This window comes from Rhinoraja longicauda, chromosome 4 (genome assembly GCF_053455715.1).
Source record: "Rhinoraja longicauda isolate Sanriku21f chromosome 4, sRhiLon1.1, whole genome shotgun sequence".
Taxonomy (NCBI): Eukaryota; Metazoa; Chordata; class Chondrichthyes; order Rajiformes; family Arhynchobatidae; genus Rhinoraja; species Rhinoraja longicauda.
The window spans coordinates 90,011,531-90,031,442 of NC_135956.1; the positions used below are offsets into that span (position 1 = coordinate 90,011,531).

At 48.1% G+C, this 19,912-nt stretch overlaps 1 protein-coding gene across 1 annotated transcript in view; it reads left to right on the plus strand.

Moving 5' to 3' along the window:
- The first annotated feature begins 19,608 nt into the window (after positions 1-19,608).
- Positions 19,609-19,912, plus strand: part of LOC144592969 (uncharacterized) — a 253,430-nt gene continuing 253,126 nt past the window's right edge. The window contains exon 1 of the mRNA XM_078398358.1: positions 19,609-19,781. The gene's annotated coding sequence lies outside the window, so the exon portion shown is untranslated. The remainder of the gene's footprint in view (positions 19,782-19,912) is intronic.

The following is a 19,912-nucleotide window of genomic DNA, read 5'->3' on the forward strand; positions in this document are numbered from 1 at the left end:
GTTACATTGACTACCCTCCAGTCCACAGGAACTGATCCAGAGTCGAGAGAACATTGGAAAGTGATCACCAATGCATCCACAATTTCTAGGGCCACCTCCTTGAGTACTCTGGGATGCAGACCATCAGGCCCTGGGGATTTATCTGCCTTCAGTCCCAACAGTTTACCTAACACTATTTCCTGACTAATGTGGATTCCCTTCAGTTCCTCCCTCCCACTAGATCCTCGGTCCCCTAGTATTTCTGGGAGATTGTTTGTGTCTTCCTTAGTGAAGACAGAAGCAACGTACTCATTTAACTGTTCTGCCATTTCCTTGTTTCCCATTATAAATTCACCTGTCTCTGATTGTAAGGGACCTCCGTTTGACTTCACAGTGCAGATCTCCCTTGCAATGTATTGAGGGGTCACCTTGAATCACATGCTAATTCTTGGGTTGTCTGATTTGATGATTTAGAGGTTGCAGAATCACGCTTACATCTTGCCAAAATGCCCCTGGATTTTTTTTAATAAGCAATATATGTTGTAAATATATATCTTGGGCAGTCACGGTGGCGCAGCGGTAGAGTTGCTGCCTTACAGCGAATGCAGTGTCGGAGACCCGGGTTTGATCCCACCACGGGTGCTGTCTGCATGGAGTTTGTACGTTCACCCCGTGACCTGCGTGGGTTTTCTCCGAGATCTTCGGTTTCCTCCCACACTCCAAAGACGTACTGGTTTGCAAGTTAATTGGCTTGGATAAATGTTTTAAAAAATTGTCCCTAGTGGGTATAGGACAGTGTTTCTGTGCGGGGATCGCTGGTCGGCGCGGACCCAGTGGGCCGAAAGGGCCTGTTTCCGCGCCGTATCTCTAAACTAAAAGGTACTATCGCAACGATTAAGAAATATTTAGACAGGTACATGGTTAGGACAGGTTTGGAGGGATAGGGGGGGCAAACGCAGGCAAGTGGGACTAGTGGAGATGGGACATTTTGTGCGGTGTGGGTAGGGTGGGCCCAAGGGCTTGTTTCCATGCTGTGTGACTCTATGACATGGAGGCAATTTGGTTGATCGTCTGTCTGCTGCTGTGTGAACATGATTCCTCTGTTTGCATTAGAACTGGTTAGTTTTGCTGTAGGTTATCAATCTGCAATATTTACCTCCCCAAATACACAGGATGAGTCACTTGCATTTCCTATTGTTCTGAACCTGCATATCACTGGTTTTTCTTGTCCCTTTGTTTTCTCTCTCTAAGTGCCCTTATTAATCTATTAACCAGATGGCTTCATTGACAATTTATCACCATGGCAATGCTAATGCATCAGAGATGATCGCTTTCTCGACTTCCTGCCCCTACTCTCTGGAGACGTGGAGCTACACCTCATGGAAACAGGCCTTTCTTCCCAACCTGTCCATGCAGTCCAAGTTGCCATTCTGGGCTAGTACTATTTGCCTGCACTTGGACAAACTCATCAGGAAGGCCGGCTCCGTCCTGGGGGGCGGAGTTGGATTCACGGGAGGTGGCCTCGGAGGGGAGGACGCTCCTCAAACTGCGGAGCATCTTGGACAATACAGCTCACCCCCTCCATGACACACTGGTCAACCTGAGGAGCACCTTCAGCAACAGACTGGTCCCACTGAGATGCAGCACAGAACGCCACAGGAGATCCTTCTTCCCTGTGGCTATCAAGCTGTACAACTCCTCCCTACTATCTGGGGTAGACTGACTCCCCTCCACCCCCCCCCCCCCCCCAAATCTTTGCACATCCCCAATCCTTTCCACTCGTTGCTTTAATTTCATGTTTCAAGTATTTTGTGTTTTAGATCAACTTCCCTCCTGAGATAAATAAAGTTCTATCGTATCGTATTGTATATCCCTATAAACCATCGCTATCCGTAAACCTGTCCAAATATCTTTTAAAAGTCAATTTGTGTCTGTTTTTGTGCACAACCCGCAGGCATTGCCACTTTCATTTCACTGCACATCAAGTATGTGTATGTGACAAATAAATTTGAATTTGAATTTGAATTTGAATTTTATGGTTTCCTTGTTTAGTTCAATTTAGTTTAGACATATAGCGCAGAAACAAACCCTTCGGCCCACCGAGTCCATACCCAGCGACTATTAACACCATCCTACACACCCTAGGGACAATTTTACATTTACACCAAGCCAATTAACCTACAAACCTGCACGTCTTTGGAGTGTGGCAGGAAACCTAAGGTCTCGGAGAAAACGCACGCAGGTCACGGGGAGAACTTGAGGAGAGGGGAGGGGTGCCCGTCGGGAGGTGTCGTCCCAGCTTCCCGCCGGGCCCCAGCCGCCGCTCGCCGGCAGTCAGCGCTGCACGCACGGGGCACAGGTCAGTGGCTGTCACCGCCTACAGGTCCACGCATCGCTTGGGCTGCTGCCACCATCACGGCACCAGGGGGCGCTCCACGCTCCAACGGGTGCATAGATCGATTGCATTGATGGGCCCGAAGGGAGGGGGAGGGGGGGGGGGGTGGAGGGGGAGTGGGAGAGTGGAGGGGAAGGGGCAGTGGGGGGGAACGGGAGGAGGGGGAGTGGTGGGGGAGAGGAGGGGGAAGGGGGGAGTAGAGGGGTAGGGTGCAGCGGGAGGGGGGAGTGGACGGGGAGGTGGAGGAGGAAGGGGGGAGTAGAGGGGTAGGGTGCAGCAGGGGGGGAGTGGAGGACGAGGTGGGGAATGGTGGGGGGGTAGGAGTGAGGGTGGAAGGGTGGGGGGAAGGAGTGGGTGAGTGGGGGGAGGGAGGGGGGATGGAGTGGGTCATATAAGAATATAAAATATATTGGATCTCTTTCAATATATATTAATCTCTTGCAGGGGAGGGCGAAGTGGGGGGGTCTGACTGATGCCCGGGTTGAGGGACGGGTGGTGGTGGGGGGGGGGGGGGGGAGGGGAGTATGGGTGGGGGGAGGGGGAGGTGGGGTAGGGGGGGTGGAGTGGGGGGAGGGGGATGGTGGAGGGGAGTATGGGTGGGGGGAGGGGGAGGTGGGGGTGGGGTAGGGGGGGTGGAGTGGGGGGAGGGGGATGGTGGAGGGGAGTATGGGTGGGGGGAGGGGGAGGTGGGGGGGTGGAGTGGGTGTGAGGAGGGGGGGATAAGGGGGATTGAGTGCGGGGGTGAGGGTGCTAGACCAATACAGGACAGGTTTTGGGTCCACGGCTCGCTCTGGCTGCAGCACTGGCACCACAGGGTCGAGGTGAGTGGCACCCTCTCCCCTTCCCTGTGCCCCCCGTCCACAAGGAACGGGCCCAACGTGTCCACTTGGTCTAGTATATTACTGAAACTCCAGGTTTGTTTGTGTTTATGTGTGTACCGTGCCCTCTGTAGGGCCGAGATCAGTGCCTTCTCCCTGTCCACTCTCCCCCACCCACGGCCCCGGGAGACGCTCCCCGCCCCGGCAACGGGTCCACGCCGTCGCCACCGTTCCCCGCCGCAGATCGCAGCCGAGCTGCAGGAGACGCTTCGGCCCCGCAGGAGAAACGGGGCCAACGTCACTGCTCTTCCCCTCTCTCCCCCCTTGCTGGCACACGGCCACGGGGGCACTCCCCGCCCGGCAACCGCTTCACGGGTGGGCTGAGGGGGGCGGGAAGGGAGGGGTGGAGTGGGAGGAGGGGGTGGGGGGAGGGGTGAAGGGCATGGGGATGGGGGGGTTGGGGAGAGGCTATGGGGGAGAGGGGGTTGGGGGAGGGAATGGGGGAGGGGGGGTGGGGGGAGGGGATGGGGAGGCGGGGGTTGGGGGGAGGGAATGGGGAGAGGGGGTTGGTGGGAGGTGATGCGGGAGAGGGGAGGGGTGTTGGGGGAGGGGATGGGGAGGGGGTGTTGGGGGGAGGGGATGGGGAGGTGGGGTTGGGGGGAGGTGATGGGGGGTTGGGGAGGGGGGAGGGGATGGGGGGGTTGGGGGGAGGGGATGGGGAGAGGGGGTTGGGGGAGGGGATGGGGAGAGGGGGTTGGGAGAGGGGATGGGGGGTTGGGGGAGGGAATAGGGGAGAGGGGGTTGGTGGGAGGTGATGCGGGAGAGGGGGTTGGGGAGGGGATGGGGAGGGGATGGGGAGAGGGGGTTGAGGGGAGGTGATGCGGGAGAGGGGGTTGGGGGAGGGGATGGGGGGTTGGGGGAGGGTATGCGGGGGTTGGGGAGGGGATGGGGGGTTGAGGGGAGGGGATGGGGAGTGGGAGGGGAGGGGGAGGGATGGGGAAGGGGTGAAGGGGAGGGGTGAAGGGGAGGAGGGGGTGCTGCACCAATGCAGGAGAGGTTTGGACCCAACGGGTCCACTTGATCTTGTATTCTCTATAACCCTGCCTTGTGTTTTCTTTCACGGACTAATCAACTCTCCTTTGATTCTTTTGTGATATTTATACCAAGGGGTCGGTAATAACTATAGTTGGTAATTAACCAATCAATCTTTAGTATGTGGGGGGGAAACTGGAGTTGCTGGCGATGGGTGATAGGAAGGATGTGTGAATTCCATGGATGGCAGCTAAAGAGATTTCCTGGAGTTGTGCAGGAAGGAACTGCAGATGGTGGTTTACACCAAAGATTGACACAAAATGCTGGAGTAACTCAGCGGGACAGGCAGCATCTCTGGAGAGAAGGAATGGGTGACGTTTTGGGTCTGAAGAAGGGTCTCGACCTGAAACGTCACCCCTGCAGAGGATCAGCTGGGAGGACAAAGGCACCAACAACAGCATTCTGGAGGAAGCCAACATGACCAGCATCATCAGCACAATAATGCAGCACCAACTCCGATGGACGGCCCATGTCATCCGTATGTCCAACACACGTCTCCCTAACCACATCCTGTACTCTCAACTGAAGGAAGGCCAGCAAGCCCCCGGCGGGCCAAAGAAACACTTCAAGGACAACATCAAGAACAGTCTGAAGAAATTCCACATCACATCCAGCAACTGGGAGCACGTTGCACTGGGCAGGCGTTCCGTGCCGGAAGGAGCCGCACGTCATGAAACGGAACTACGCCACGCTGCAGAGACAAGGCGACAGCACCGCAAGGAGAGAGAGAAGGAGGCTGAACCACTACCAACCACCGCCAGTCTCCCATGCCCACGTTGCACCAAGGTGTGTGGATCGCGGATCGGCCTCTACAGACATCTGTAGACGACCCTATGGAGAGGACATCCAGTGACCGCAGATGATGATGTTGATGATTTATTGGCTGTTGCACCGATCGCCTCAGTATTATCTATGCCGCAATTTTTATCCCTACCTCACCTGAAAAAACTTCCTTTTATTATTTTGGACTCATATTTTTGTTCTCATCATCATCATCATCATCATCCACTGGTTGCCACAATAATAGAGCGAATATATTTTTGTGGAACACAACAGGGGAGCCGGAAGGTGAAATGTTAGTTGAAGATTATTATAAGACGTATAAGATTATTAAGGGGTTGGACACGTTAGAGGCAGGAAACATGTTCCCAATGTTGGGGGAGTCCAGAGCCATTTAGAACGGAGATGAGGAAAAACTTTTTCAGTCAGAGAGTTGTGAATCTGTGGAATTCTTTGCCTCAGAAGGCAGTGGAGGCCAATTCTCTGAATGCATTCAAGAGAGAGCTAGATAGAGCTCTTAAGGATAGCGGAGTCAGGGGGTATGGGGAGAAGGCAGGAACGGGGTACTGATTGAGAATGATCAGCCATGATCACATTGAATAGCGGTGCTGGCTTGAAGGGCCGAATGGCCTCCTCCTGCACCTATTGTCTATTGTCTATTGTCTAAGACTGCAGCAAGACAAACAATGTTAGCAACCTATACTTTAACTGTTGCATTTATGCTGTATACTACAAATGCAAAGAAAGTGTGCACAGTATGGTAGCTATGGTGTCATGCTATTGTGGCTATGTAACTGCACTGTTGCAGTACATTTGAAAACCATGCTTAAAAAAATAACATAACACTTTAAGACCTGCCAGCATCATTGTCATGGAGCTCTGCAGGGTTTGCAAACCCATGGGAAACTCTGTTCAATTTGAGCTGAAGGAAGAACAACCAAGGCTGCAGGCAGTGGAGACCAATTAGATATCTGTGGAGCAGATGAATCAGGTGTGCATATGAGGTGCATTGGGACAGTAGAGATGAGATGTGGGAATTGAAAGCTGGGATCTCATTGAAAACTTCCGAATAAAGAAAGGCCTGGATCTAGCGGATGTGGAGTGAATTTTTCCAGTAGTGGTAGAGTCTAGGACCAGAGGGCAGCGCCTCAGAATAAAAAGACACACTGTTAGAATGGAGATGAGGAATTTCTTTAGCCAAAGGGTGGTGAATCTGTGGAATTCATTGCTGCGGACTGCAAGTCATTGGGTATTTTAAAAACAGAGATTGAGAGGTTCTTGATTATTAAGGGCGTTAAAGGTTAAGGGGAGAAGGTTTGAGGGGTAAAAATAAGATCAGGCATGATCGAATGGTGGAGCGGACTTCATAGGTCGAACAACCTAACTCTGACATCTCCCTCCCGTTTCTGGACCTCACCATCTCCATCACAGGAGACAGACTAGTGACGGACATTTACTACAAACCCACCGACTCGCACAGCTATCTGGACTACACTTCTTCCCACCCAGTCCCCTGCAAAAAGTCTATCCCCTACTCCCAATTCCTCCGTCTACGCCGCATCTGCGCCCGGGATGAGGTGTTTCACACTAGGGCATCAGAGATGTCCTCGTTCTTCACAAAACGGGGCTTCCCCTCCTCCATTATAGATGAGGCTCTCACTAGGGTCTCTTCCACATCCCGCAGCTCCGCTCTTGCTCCCCCTCCCCCCACTCGCAACAAGGACAGGATCCCCCTCGTTCTCACCTTCCACCCCACCAGCCAGCGGATCCAACATATCATCCACCAACATTTCCGTCACCTACAACAGGACCCCACCACTGGCCATATCTTCCCATCCCCTCCCCTCTCTGCGTTCCGCAGAGACTGTTCCCTCCGTAACTCCCTGGTCCACTCGTCCCTTCCTACCCAAACCACCCCAACCCCGGGCACTTTCCCCTGCAACCGCACGAGATGTAACACCTGTCCCTTTACCTCCCCCCTCAACTCCATCAAAGGACCCAAACAGTCTTTCCAGGTGAGACAGAGGTTCACCTGCACCTCCTCCAACCTCATCTATTGCATCCGCTGCTCTAGATGTCAACTTATTTATATCGGCGAAACCAAGCGCAGGCTCGGCGATCGCTTCGCTGAACACCTGCGCTCGGTCCGAATTAACAAAACTGATCTCCCGGTGGCCGAGCACTTTAACTCCCCCTCCCATTCCCAGTCTGACCTCTCTGTCATGGGCCTCCTCCAGTGCCATAGTGAGGCCCGCCGGAAATTGGAGGAGCAGCACCTCATATTTCGCCTGGGCAGTTTGCAGCCCGGTGGTATGAACGTCGACTTCTCCAACTTCAGATAGCTCCTCTGTCCCTCTCTTCCCCTCCTCCTTCCCAGATCTCCCTCTATCTTCCTGTCTCCACCTATATCCTTCCTTTGTCCCGCCCCCCTGACATCAGTCTGAAGAAGGGTCTCGACCCGAAACGTCACCCATTCCTTCTCTCCCGAGATGCTGCCTGACCTGCTGAGTTACTCCAGCATTTTGTGAATAAATCGATTTGTACCAGCATCTGCAGTTATTTTCTTATCTTAACCTAATTCTGCTCCTGTGTCTTATGGTCTAATTGAGACGATAGCTGAACAATGCAATAGTTGAAGAACGCAGCTTACCAGTAGACTTACGTCAACTTTTGGGGATGCAATCAATGAACTGGGGACATTGTTCACCTCAGTAGTTTTTCCGGAAGACGATGCTAGAATAAAGGGATATACGGTCACCTGTCGATTAGTATCCCTTTTGAGCCCTTTGTGCAGTAAAGTCTTCCAATGCACTTCCGCCCTATGAAACTGAAGGCTGGTCGTTCAGCATTGGCTGGAGCTTTCACTGACTTGATAACTGGCTCGATAAAAGGAAGCAGAGGGCAATGATCAAGGGTTATTTTGTGATTGAAAGCCTACACCATGGGGAATGGTGATCGTTATCTTACTTTTTTGTTTGTATACATGAAATGAATATAAGAGATATGATTATTAAGTATGCATTTAACACAAAAGCTGGTGATGTTGCAGACTTTAGGTAGGATAGTCCTTAGCTACAGAATAATTGGGATGAGCTGATAGAATGGGCAGAATAATGTCAAACTCATTATGGGAGGATCAACAAGACTACAAGGAGTCTATCGAGTACAGAGAAGCAGGTGAACCTTACACATGTCTAAGGATTCCTGCAAACAGCAGGAAGAAGGGTCTCGACCCGAAACGTCACCCATTCCTTCTCTCCTGAGATGCAGCCTGACCGGCTGAGTTACTCCAGCATTTTGTGAATAAATACCTTCGATTTGTACCAGCATCTGCAGTTATTTTCTTACACATAGATAGACAATGCAATTACAAAGGCATATGCGAATTTGACTTCATTACAAAAGGCCAGGAACATAAGAGTGGTGAGGTTATGGTAAAATGTTGTATTAATTTAGTCTCGAGCTGAAGTACTGTGTGCGGTTCTGGTTACCACATTTTAAAATGGATGCGATTGCAAATGGGAGAATGCAGAGGATATTGATTACAATGTTGCCCGCAATGGTGCATTTCAGCAGTGAGGAGAAACCAGATAGGCTTGGTTAGTATTTTTTGTAGAGAAGGTTGGGGGACGGTCTGATTGAAGTGTATAATATTATAAGGGGAATAGATATGATTGACAATGAGAAGCAGAGTATCTATAACCAGATAATGAGCAGAGTATCTATAACCAGCAAATGTATGATTACGGGAAGGGATGGGAGAATTAGAGGGATTTTATGGATGATTTTTTTCATCCTGAAAAACTATACCCAAGAGGGTAACAGTATTAAGTATTTAGATAAGCACTTGAGCCATCGTGACGTAGAAAGATACGGCCCGAGATGGCAGAGACTGTGGGCCAAAGAACAAATTCTGTACTGTTTGACTGATTCGAGCAAACTAATCAGAACTATTGGTAGTGATAGACAATAGACAATAGACAATAGGTGCAGGAGGAGGTCATTCGGCCCTTCGAGCCAGTACCGCATTCAATGTGATCATGGCTGATCATTCTCAATCAGTACCCCGTTCCTGCCTTCTCCCCATACCCCCTGACTCCGCTATCCTTAAGAGCTCTATCTAGCTCTCTCCTGAAAGCATTCAGAAAATTGGCCTCCACTGCCTTCTGAGGCAGAGAATTCCACAGATTCACAACTCCCTGACTGAAAAGGTTTTTCCTATTCCTTTCCTCCAGAGATGCTGCCTGTCCGCTGAGTTGCTCCTATTTTTGTGTCTATTCACAAAATGCTGGATCTGGATCATTGTTTCATTGGGACCTCTTCTGGGGGAAGTATGACCTGTACAAAAAGGACGGGTTGCATCTGAACCTGAGGGGAACCAATATCCTGGCGGGGAGATTTGCTAAGGTAATTGCGGAGACTTTAAATTAGTATGGTTGGGGGGAGGGACTCAAACACAGATAGCTAAAAACTGAGAATAAGAAATGATGGGTCCCTTAAATGTATATATTTTAATGCTAGGAGCATTGTAAGAAAGGTGGATGAGCTTAGAGCCTGGATTGACATCTGGAAGTATGATGTTGTGGCAATCAGTGAAACATGGTTGCAGGAGGGTTGCGATTGGCAATTAAATATTCCAGGATTTCATTGTTTCAGACGTGATAGAATCGGAGGGGCAAGAGGTGGGGGTGTTGCATTGCTTGTCAGGGAGGATATCACAGCAGTGCTTTGGCAGGACAGACTAGAAGGCTCGATTAGGGAGGCTGTTTGGGTGGAACTCAGAAATGAGAAAGGTTTAGCAACACTTATAGGGGTGTATTATAGACCGCCAAATAGGGAACGAGAATTGGAAGAGCAAATATGTAAGGAGATAGCAGATATTAGTAGTAAGCACTGAGTAGTGATTGTGGGTGATTTCAATTTTCCGTACATAGACTGGAAATCACATTCTGATAAAGGGCTGGATGGTTTGGAGTTTGTAAAATGTGTGCAGGATAGTTTTTTGCAGCAATACATAGAGGTACCTACCAGAGAAGGGGCAGTGTTGGACCTCCTGTTAGGAAATGAGACGGGTCAGGTGACAGAGGTAAGTGTTGAGGAGCACTTTGGGTCTAGTGATCACAATGCCATTAGTTTCAATATTATTATGGAGAAGGCCAAATCTGGACCAAGGGTTGAGATTTTGGATTGGAGAAAGGCTAATTTTGAGGAGATGAGAAAGGATTTAAAAGGAGTGAAATGGGACATTTTGTTTTATGAAAAGGATATAATAGAGAAATGGAGGATATTTAAAGGTGAAATTTTGAGAGTACAGAGTCTTTATGTCCCTGTTCGGTGGAAAGGAAAGAATAATAATTTGAAAGAGCCGTGGTTTTCCAGGGAAATTGGACACTTGGTTCGGAAAAAGAGGGAGATATACAATGAATATAAGCGGCAGGGAGTAAATGAGGTTCTTGAGGAATATAAAGAATGTAAAAGGAATCTTAAGAAGGAAATTAGAAAAGCGAAAAAAATATATGAGGTTGCTTTGGCAAGTAATGTAAAAGTAAACCCCAAGGGGTTCTACAGATATGTCAATAGCAAAAGGATAGCGAGCGATAAAATTGGTCCAGTAGAGAGTCAGAGTGGACAGCTATGTGCTGAGCCGGAAGAAATGGGGGAGATATTAAACAATTTCTTTTCTTCGGTATTCACCGAGGAGAAGGATATTGAATTATGTGAGGTAAGCCAAACAAGTAGAGTAGTGATGGAAATTATGAGGATTAAAGAAGAGGAGGTACTGACACTTTTGAAAAATATAAAAGTGGATAAGTCTCCAGGTCCTGATAGGATATTCCCTAGGACATTGAGGGAAGTTAGTGCAGAAATAGCAGGGGCTATGACGGAAATATTTCAAACGTCATTATAAACGGGGATGGTGCCAGAAGATTGGCGCATTGCGCATGTTGTGCCTTTGTTTAAAAAAGGTTCTAAAAGTAAACCTAGCAATTATAGACCTGTTAGTTTGACGTCTGTGCTGGGAAAATTAATGGAAAAGATACTTAGGGACAATATATATAATCACATGGATAAACAAGGCCTGATTAGAAACAGTCAACATGGATTTGTGCCTGGAAGGTCATGTTTGACCAATCTTCTTGAATTTTTTGAAGAGGTTACCAGGGAAATTGATGAGGGCAAGGCTGTGGATGTTGTCTATATGGACTTTAGTAAGGCATTTGACAAGGTTCCACATGGAAGGTTGATTAAGAAGGTTAAATCGTTGGGTATTAATAGTGAGGTTGCAAGATGGATTCAACAATGGCTGAATGGGAGATACCAGAGGGTAATGGTTGACAACTGTATGTCAGGTTGGAGGCCAGTGTCTAGTGGAGTACCCCAAGGATCTGTGTTGGGTCCACTGTTGTTTGTCATTTACATTAATGATCTGGATGATGGTGTGGCAAATTGGATTAGTAAGTATGCAGATGATACTAAGATAGGTGGTGTAGTTAATAATGAAGTAGATTTTCAAAGTCTACAGAGAGACTTGGGCCTTTTGGAAGGGTGGGCTGAAAGATGGCAGATGGAGTTTAATGCTGATAAGTGTGAGGTGCTGCATTTTGGTAGGACAAATCAAAATAGGACGTACAGGGTAAATGGTAGGGAATTGAGGAATGCAGTGGAACAGAGGGATCTGGGAATAACTGTGCATTGTTCCCTGAAGGTGGAATCTCATGTGGATAGGGTGGTGAAGAAGGCGTTTGGTATGCTTGCCTTTATAAATCAGAGCATCGAGTATAGAAGTTGGGATGTAATGTTGAAATTGTACAGGGCATTGGTGAGGCCGAATCTGGAGTATGGTGTGCAGTTCTGGTCGCCAAATTATAGGAAGGATGTCGACAAAATGGAGAGGGTACAGAGGAGATTTACTAGAATGTTGCCTGGGTTTCAGCACTTAAGCTACAGAGAGAGGTTGAACAGGTTGGGTCTTTATTCTTTGGAGCGTAGAAGGTTGAGGGGGGACGATAGAGGTTTTTTAAATGTTAAGAGGGACGGACAGAGTTGACGTGGGTAGGCTTTTCCCTTTGAGAGTGGGGAAGATTCCAACAAGGGGACATAACTTCTGAATTAAGGGACAAAAGTTTAGGGGTAACATGAGGGGTAACTTCTTTATTCAGAGGGTGGTGGCTGTGTGGAATGAGCTTCCGGTGGAAGTGGTGGAGGCAGGCTCGATTTTATTATTTAAGAGTAAATTGGATAGGTATATGGATGGGAGGGGATTGGAGGGTTATGGTCTGAGAGCAGGTAGATGAGATTAGGTCAGAGAAAGTGGTCGGCGTGGACTGGTAGGGCCGAACGGGCCTGTTTCCGTGCTGTAATTGTTATATGGTTATATGGTTATATGGTCAGGCAGCATCTCAGGAGAGAAGGAATGGGTGACGTTTCGGGTCGAGACCCTTCTTCAGACTGATGTCAGGGGGGCGGGACAAAGGAAGGATATATGTGGAAACAGGAAGACAGTGGGAGAACTGGGAAGGGGGAGGGGAAGAGAGGGACAGAGGAACTACCTAAAGTTGGAGAAGTCAATGTTCATACCACTGGGCTGCAAGCTGCCCAGGCGAAATATGAGGTGCTGTTCGTCCAATTTGCGGTGGGCCTCACTATGGCACTGGAGGAGGCCCATGACAGAAAGGTCAGACTGGGAGTGGGAGGGGGAGTTGAAGTGCTCAGCCACCGGGAGATCAGGTTGGTTAAGGCGGACTGAACGAAGGTGTTGAGCGTAACGCTCTCCTATTTTTGTGTCTATCTTTACTATTTTGAATGTTTGTTAGTTCTGTATTATGTGTGTGTGTTGTGTTGATGGGTCATGCTGCAAGTAAGAATGTCTTTGTTCCGTTGTCAGAGCTGATGACAAAGAAACTCTCTTGGCCTTGATGCAGGTTCAGCAGGGATTTTTTGGGCTTCCTGCCATCCCCCAAACGTGTGCATGTAGATTAATTGTTTCCTGTAAGATTATCCCCTAATAACCATATAACCATATATAACTACAGCACGGAAACAGGCCCGTTCGGCCCTACCAGTCCACGCCGACCACTTTCTCTGACCTAGTCTCATCTACCTGCTCTCAGACCATAACCCTCCAATCCCCTCCCATCCATATACCTATCCAATTTACTCTTAAATAATAAAATCGAGCCTGCCTCCACCACTTCCACCGGAAGCCCATTCCATACAGCCACCACCCTCTGAGTAAAGAAGTTACCCCTCATGTTACCCCTAAACTTTTGTCCCTCAATTCTGAAGGTATGTCCCCTTGTTGGAATCTTCCCCACTCTCAAAGGGAAAAGCCTACCCACGTCAACTCTGTCCGTCCCTCTCAAAATTTAAAAAACCTCTATCAAGTCCCCCCTCAACCTTCTACGCTCCAAAGAATAAAGACCCAACCTGTTCAACCTCTCTCTGTAGCTTAAGTGCTGAAACCCAGGCAACATTCTAGTAAATCTCCTCTGTACCCTCTCCATTTTGTCGACATCCTTCCTATAATTTGGCGACCAGAACTGCACACCATACTCCAGATTCGGCCTCACCAATGCCCTGTACAATTTTAACATTACATCCCAACTTCTATACTCGATGCTCTGATTTATAAAGGCAAGCATACCAAACGCCTTCTTCACCACCCTATCCACATGAGATTCCACCTTCAGGGAACAATGCACAGTTATTCCCAGATCCCTCTGTTCCACTGCATTCCTCAATTCCCTACCATTTACCCTGTATGTCCTATTTTGATTTGTCCTACCAAAATGCAGCACCTCACACTTATCAGCATTAAACTCCATCTGCCATCTTTCAGCCCACCCTTCCAAAAGGCCCAAGTCTCTCTGTAGACTTTGAAACTCTACTTCATTATTAACTACACCACCTATCTTAGTAGTATGATCTGCATATTTACTAATCCAATTTGCCACACCATCATCCAGATCATTAATGTAAATGACAAACAACAGTGGACCCAACACAGATCCTTGGGGTACTCCACTAGACACTGGCCTCCAACCTGACATACAGTTGTCAACCATTACCCTCTGGTATCTCCCATTCAGCCATTGTTGAATCCATCTTGCAACCTCACTATTAATACCCAACGATTTAACCTTCTTAATCAACCTTCCATGTGGAACCTTGTCAAATGCCTTACTAAAGTCCATATAGACAACATCCACAGCCTTGCCCTTATCAATTTCCCTGGTAACCTCTTCAAAAAATTCAAGAAGATTAGTCAAACATGACCTTCCAGGCACAAATCCATGTTGACTGTTTCTAATCAGGCCTTGTTTATCCATGTGATTATATATATTGTCCCTAAGTATCTTTTCCATTAATTTTTCCACCACAGACGTCAAACTAACAGGTCTATAATTGCTAGGTTTACTTTTAGAACCTTTTTTAAACAAAGGCACAATATGCGCAATGCGCCAATCTTCCGGCACCATCCCCGTTTCTAATGACGTTTGAAATATTTCCGTCATAGCCCCTGCTATTTCTGCACTAACTTCCCTCAATGTCCTAGGGAATATCCTATCAGGACCTGGAGATTTATCCACTTTTATATTTTTCAAAAGTGTCCGTACCTTCTCTTCTTTAATCGTCATAATTTCCATCACTACTCTACTTGTTTCGCTTACCTCACATAATTCAATATCCTTCTCCTCGGTTTTTCCTATTCCTCGGTAGAGTTGCTGCCTCACGGCGCCAGAGACCCGGGTCCTATCCTGACTGCGGGTGCTGTCTGTACGGAGTTTGTACGTTCTCCCCGTGACCTGCGTAGGTTTTCTCCGGGACCTCCGTTTTCCTCCCACACACCAAAGACGTACAAGTTTGCAGGTTAATTAGCTGGGTATAATTGTAAATTGTCCCTGGTGTGTGTAGGATAGTTTTAGTGTGCGGGGATCGCTGGTCAATAGACAATAGGTGCAGGAGGAGGCCATTCGGCCCTTCGAGCCAGCACCGCCATTCAATGTGATCATGGCTGATCATTCTCAATCAGTACCCCGTTCCTGCCTTCTCCCCATACCCCCTGACTCCGCTATCCTTAAGAGCTCTATCTAGCTCTCTCTTGAATGCATTCAGAGAATTGGCCTCCACTGCCTTCTGAGGCAGAGAATTCCACAGATTTACAACTCTCTGACTGAAAAGGTTTTTCCTCATCTCAGTTGTAAATGGCCTACCCCTTATTCTTAAACTGTGGCCCCTTGTTCTGGACTCCCCCAACATTGGGAACATGTTTCCTGCCTCTAACGTGTCCAACCCCTTAATAATCTTATACGTTTCGATAAGATCTCCTCTCATCCTTCTAAATTCCAGTCTATACAAGCCTAGTCGCTCCAGTCTTTCAACATATGACAGTCCCGCCATTCCGGGAATTAACCTAGTAAACCTACGCCGCAAGCCCTCAATAGCAAGAATACGCCATATCCCAGCTTTAATTTAAATGCAATTAAATCACGAAAGGTTGTGGAATTTGAACTCTCTCGTTAGTTGAGGCATCTGGATTATTGATCAATAAGAGAAAAACTAAAAAATACAATAGAAGTATGAAAGAAAGATGGAGAGATGATGTGCCGATAAAATATTGTTGGACACACAAGGAACTGCAGAGGTTGGAATCTTGCGTGGAACACAAAGTGCTGGAGTAAGCCAGCGTTCAGGCGGTATCTCAGAAGGTGGATAGGTAACATTTTGGGTCAGGACTCTTCTTCAGATTGTGGAGATAGGGGTGGGAGGAAGCTGGAAATGGGGTGGGGCGTGACAAAGTCTGGTAAATAATAGGTAGGTACAGGTGTGGAGGGTTTGATTGGCAGATGGGTGGAGTAAGTGACTAAGGCTCGAGGTGAAAGGGAGACAAAAGGTGAAACAGATAACGAGTCAATTGCAAAGCCAGCGGGAGATATCTAGGTGGAGCGGCTGCACGTCAGAGTGAAATTTTGGTGGAGAGGAATGGGGGAAGTGGGGGCAGGTTAGTGGGAGAAATTATCACGTGTCAATGTAGAAAGGGATGGGTGGGGCAGGATCATGGGAGAAATAGGTGTGCATCAGAGTGCGACACAGGATAGAGAAGTGGGGACAAAAACGGGTCACTTAAAATTGGAGATTTCAATGTTCATGCCATTGGGTTGTAAACTACCCAGGCAGAATATGAGGTCTGAAGAAGGATCTCAACCCAAAATGTCACCTATCCATGTTCTCCAGAAATGCTGCCTGACCTGCTGAGTTATTCCAGCATTTCAAAGGTATTTTATTGTCACGTGTACCAATTAAGGTACAGTGAAATTTGATTTATCATACAGCCATACTAAAAAAAGCACCAAGACACACAACTAGATAAAAGTTAACATAAATATCCACCACAGCGGATTCCACAGTCCTCGCTGTGATGGAAGTAGGGTTGCCAACTGTCCCTTATTAGCCAGGACATCCCGTGTTTTGGGCTAAATTGGTTTGTCCCGTACGGGACCGCCCTTCTCATATTAGGACCGGGGGCGCTGTAGGCCCAAATGCTGTAGGCCCTGACGCTGTAGGTCCAGACAGTTTAGGTCCTGTCACTCTAGGTTTCTGACATTTTAGCCTCGGACAGTCTAGGTCCGGAGGCCTGGGCGCTGTGTAACGGAGGTTGCATAGCAACCCGCCTCCTGGCCCGGGCAGCCGCCATTGGTGGAGCGGGAGCATGTGGCCGCTGGCTGGGTGAGGTCACGTGGGGAGCGGGGCGGTGACGTCACCTTGTCCCGTATTTGGGAGTGAGATAGTTGGCACCCCTAGATGGAAGGCAATAAAGTCTAATCTACTTCCCTTTTTATGTCCTTTTTATGAAATACTAGACCAAGCGGACCCGTTGGGCCCAAACCTCTCCTGCTTTGGTGCAGCACCCTCTCTCCCCCCTCCCACCCTTCTCCCCCCTCCTTCCCTCCACCCTTCCCCCATCCCCTCTCCCCCTCACCTCCCTCCACCCCCTAATACATCCCCCTCAACCCCCCTTATCCCCCTCCTCTCCCCTCTTCTGCCCCTTCCCCTCCCCACCTTCCCCTCCCCACTCCATCCCCCTCAATCCCCCCTTATCCCTCCCTTCCCCCTCCCTCCCTAGGAGATGATTTAAACTTTAAAATGTGAATAACTTAAAAAATATAACACCAATTTCAATGAAACTTCTTCCATTAACACCAACGGGACGACGGTGAGTAAGGTGGGCTTAAAATTGTCGTGCTATCGTGTACCGTTTTGGCTGTAGTTCAGGAACAAACAAACAAACAAACAAGAGTTTCAGTATATAGATTGTTCTTCCAGTGTGGCTGCCATTCTGCCAATGGGGGAAGCCCAGGACAGAAAAGATTGCTATGGGAATGGGAAGCGGGGTATAAAAATGGTTGCAGCAGTGTTTTTTTTCCTTTAAGTAATTATAGTTAACATGGTTTCCCAAGTCAAGTCATGTCAAGTTTATTTGTCACACACACATAAATGTGCAGTGAAATGAAAGATTGCCCACAGTCCAACAACAAGAACAATAAAAGCAATAAAAGAGCAATAAAAAAAAGCAATAATACACACAATCAAACAAAAAGAAACAGAAAGAAACATCCATCACAGTGAGTCTCCTCCAGTCACCTCCTCACTGTGATGGAAGGCCACAATGTCCTTTCTCTTCCCCTGCCGTCTTCTCCCGCGGTCAGGCTGTTGTAGTTACCACTGTGCAAGGTGGATGTGCTGGCAATATTGTTTTTTTTAGGTAATACTAGGTAACATTGCGCAACAGGCCTGGTTTTCCCACTGTGCAGAGTGGACGGATGTGCCGGCAGTGTTGGTTTTTTTTTTCCTTTAAGTAATTGTACGTAACATGGAGCAGCAAGCTTAGTTTTCCAACTGTGCAGAGTGAGTGGATGTGATGGCAGTATTGTTTTTTTCCCTTTAAGTAATTATAGCTAACATGGAGCAACAAGCCTGAAGAAGGGTCTCGACCCGAAACGTCACCCATTCCTTCTCTCCAGAGATGTTACGTGTCCCGCTGAGTTACTCCAGGTTTTTGTGTCTAAGCCTGGTTTCCCACTGTGCAAGGTGGATGTGCTGGCAGTATTGTTTTTTTTAAGTAATTCTAGGTGACATGTAGCAACAAGCCTGGTTTCCCACTGTACAAGGTGGATGTTCTGGCAATTGTTCGCTGGATCCGCTGTGCAGGATGATGTGTAGGATAATGTGCTGGCAGTATTGTTTTTTTAAAGTAATTCAGGTTACACGGAACAACTAGCCTAGTTACCCAATGTGCAGTGGACGGATGTGCTGTCAGTATCGTTTTTTTCCTTTAAGTGATTGTACGTAACATGGAACAAGCCTGATTTTGCGCTGTGCTGTGCAGAGTGAGTGGATGTGCTGGCAGTATTGTTTTTTTTAAGTAATTGTATGTAACATGGAACGCAAGCCTGGTTTCCCGTTGTGCAGAGTGGATGGATGAGCTGGCAGTATTTTTTTTCCTTTAAGTAATTGTACGTAACAGTGTGCAACAGGCCTCTGTTCGCCTGCTGTGCAAAGTGGATGGAAGTGCTGGCAGTATTGTTTTTTAAAAGTAATTCTAGGTAACATGGAGCGACAAGCCTGGTTTCCCACTGTGCTGGGTGGATGTACAATACGATAGAACTTTATTTATCCCAGGAGGGAAAATGGTCATGCTGGCAGTATTGTTTTTTGAAGTAATTATTCACATGTTATAGTAGAATTAGGCCATTCGGCCCATCGAATCCACTTTGCCATGCAATCATGTCTGATCTCTGCCTCCTAATCCCATTTTCCTACCTTCTCCCCATAACCCTTGACAGCCGTTCTAATCAAGAATTGTACGTAACATGGAGCAACGAGCCTGGTTTCCCACTGTGCAAGGTGGATGTGCTGGCAATATTGTGTTTCTTTAAAGTAATTCTAGGTAACATTGAGCAATAGGCCTGGTTTCACCGCTATGCAGAGTGGATGGATGTGCTGGCAGTATAGGGTTTTTTTCTTTTAAGTAATTGTACGTAACGTTGAACAGCAGACAGCCTGGGTTTTTCGCTATGCAGAGTGGATGGATGTGCTGACAGTATTGTTTTATTTTCCTTTAAGTAATTGTACGTAAAGTGGAGCAGCAGCAAGCCCGGGTTTTCCACTGTGCAGTGTGGACAGATGTGCTGGGAGTATAGGGCTTCAAAGTAATTGTACATAACGTGGAGCAGCAGCAAGCCTGGGTTTTCCGCTATGCAGTGGATGGATGTGCTGGCAGTATAGGGCTTTAAGGTAATTGTACGTAACGTGGAGCAGCAGCAAGCGTGGGTTTTCCGCTGTGGTGCAGAGTGAGCGGATTTGCAGAGCTGATGTTGCCAGTGGCCCCGGGGATGATTGACAGCTTCAGTGCTCCAGCGCTGGTCCCGCCCCCCCAGCCACCAGCCCCTCTCGCACGCAATTGGCTGCGCCACCTCACAATCCCGCCCTCACGACAGCCTGACGCAGCAAGCAATTGGTCGGCCGCCGTGCCGATCACGTCCAGCGCAACCATATTAGGTTGAGGCCGAGATTCCCTGGCGGTCGCGCGGCCGGGCTTGGAGGCAAGTTTGGTAGACGCGAAGGGAGTCGAGGCATTTGTGACCAAAGTTAAGTTGGGATGAGAAAAATTAAATAAAATCACCGTAGAAAGAATTTCCAATCAGCAAAACAAAACCGTAAGTCGACTATCATACGACAATCGATGACATAAGAGAGAGAGAGAGAGAGGGGGGGGGGGGTTAAGAAAGATTGGAAGAAAAAAAAATTCCCCTCAGCAGCCATTTGGGGGGAGGTTGGCGTCTGTCGC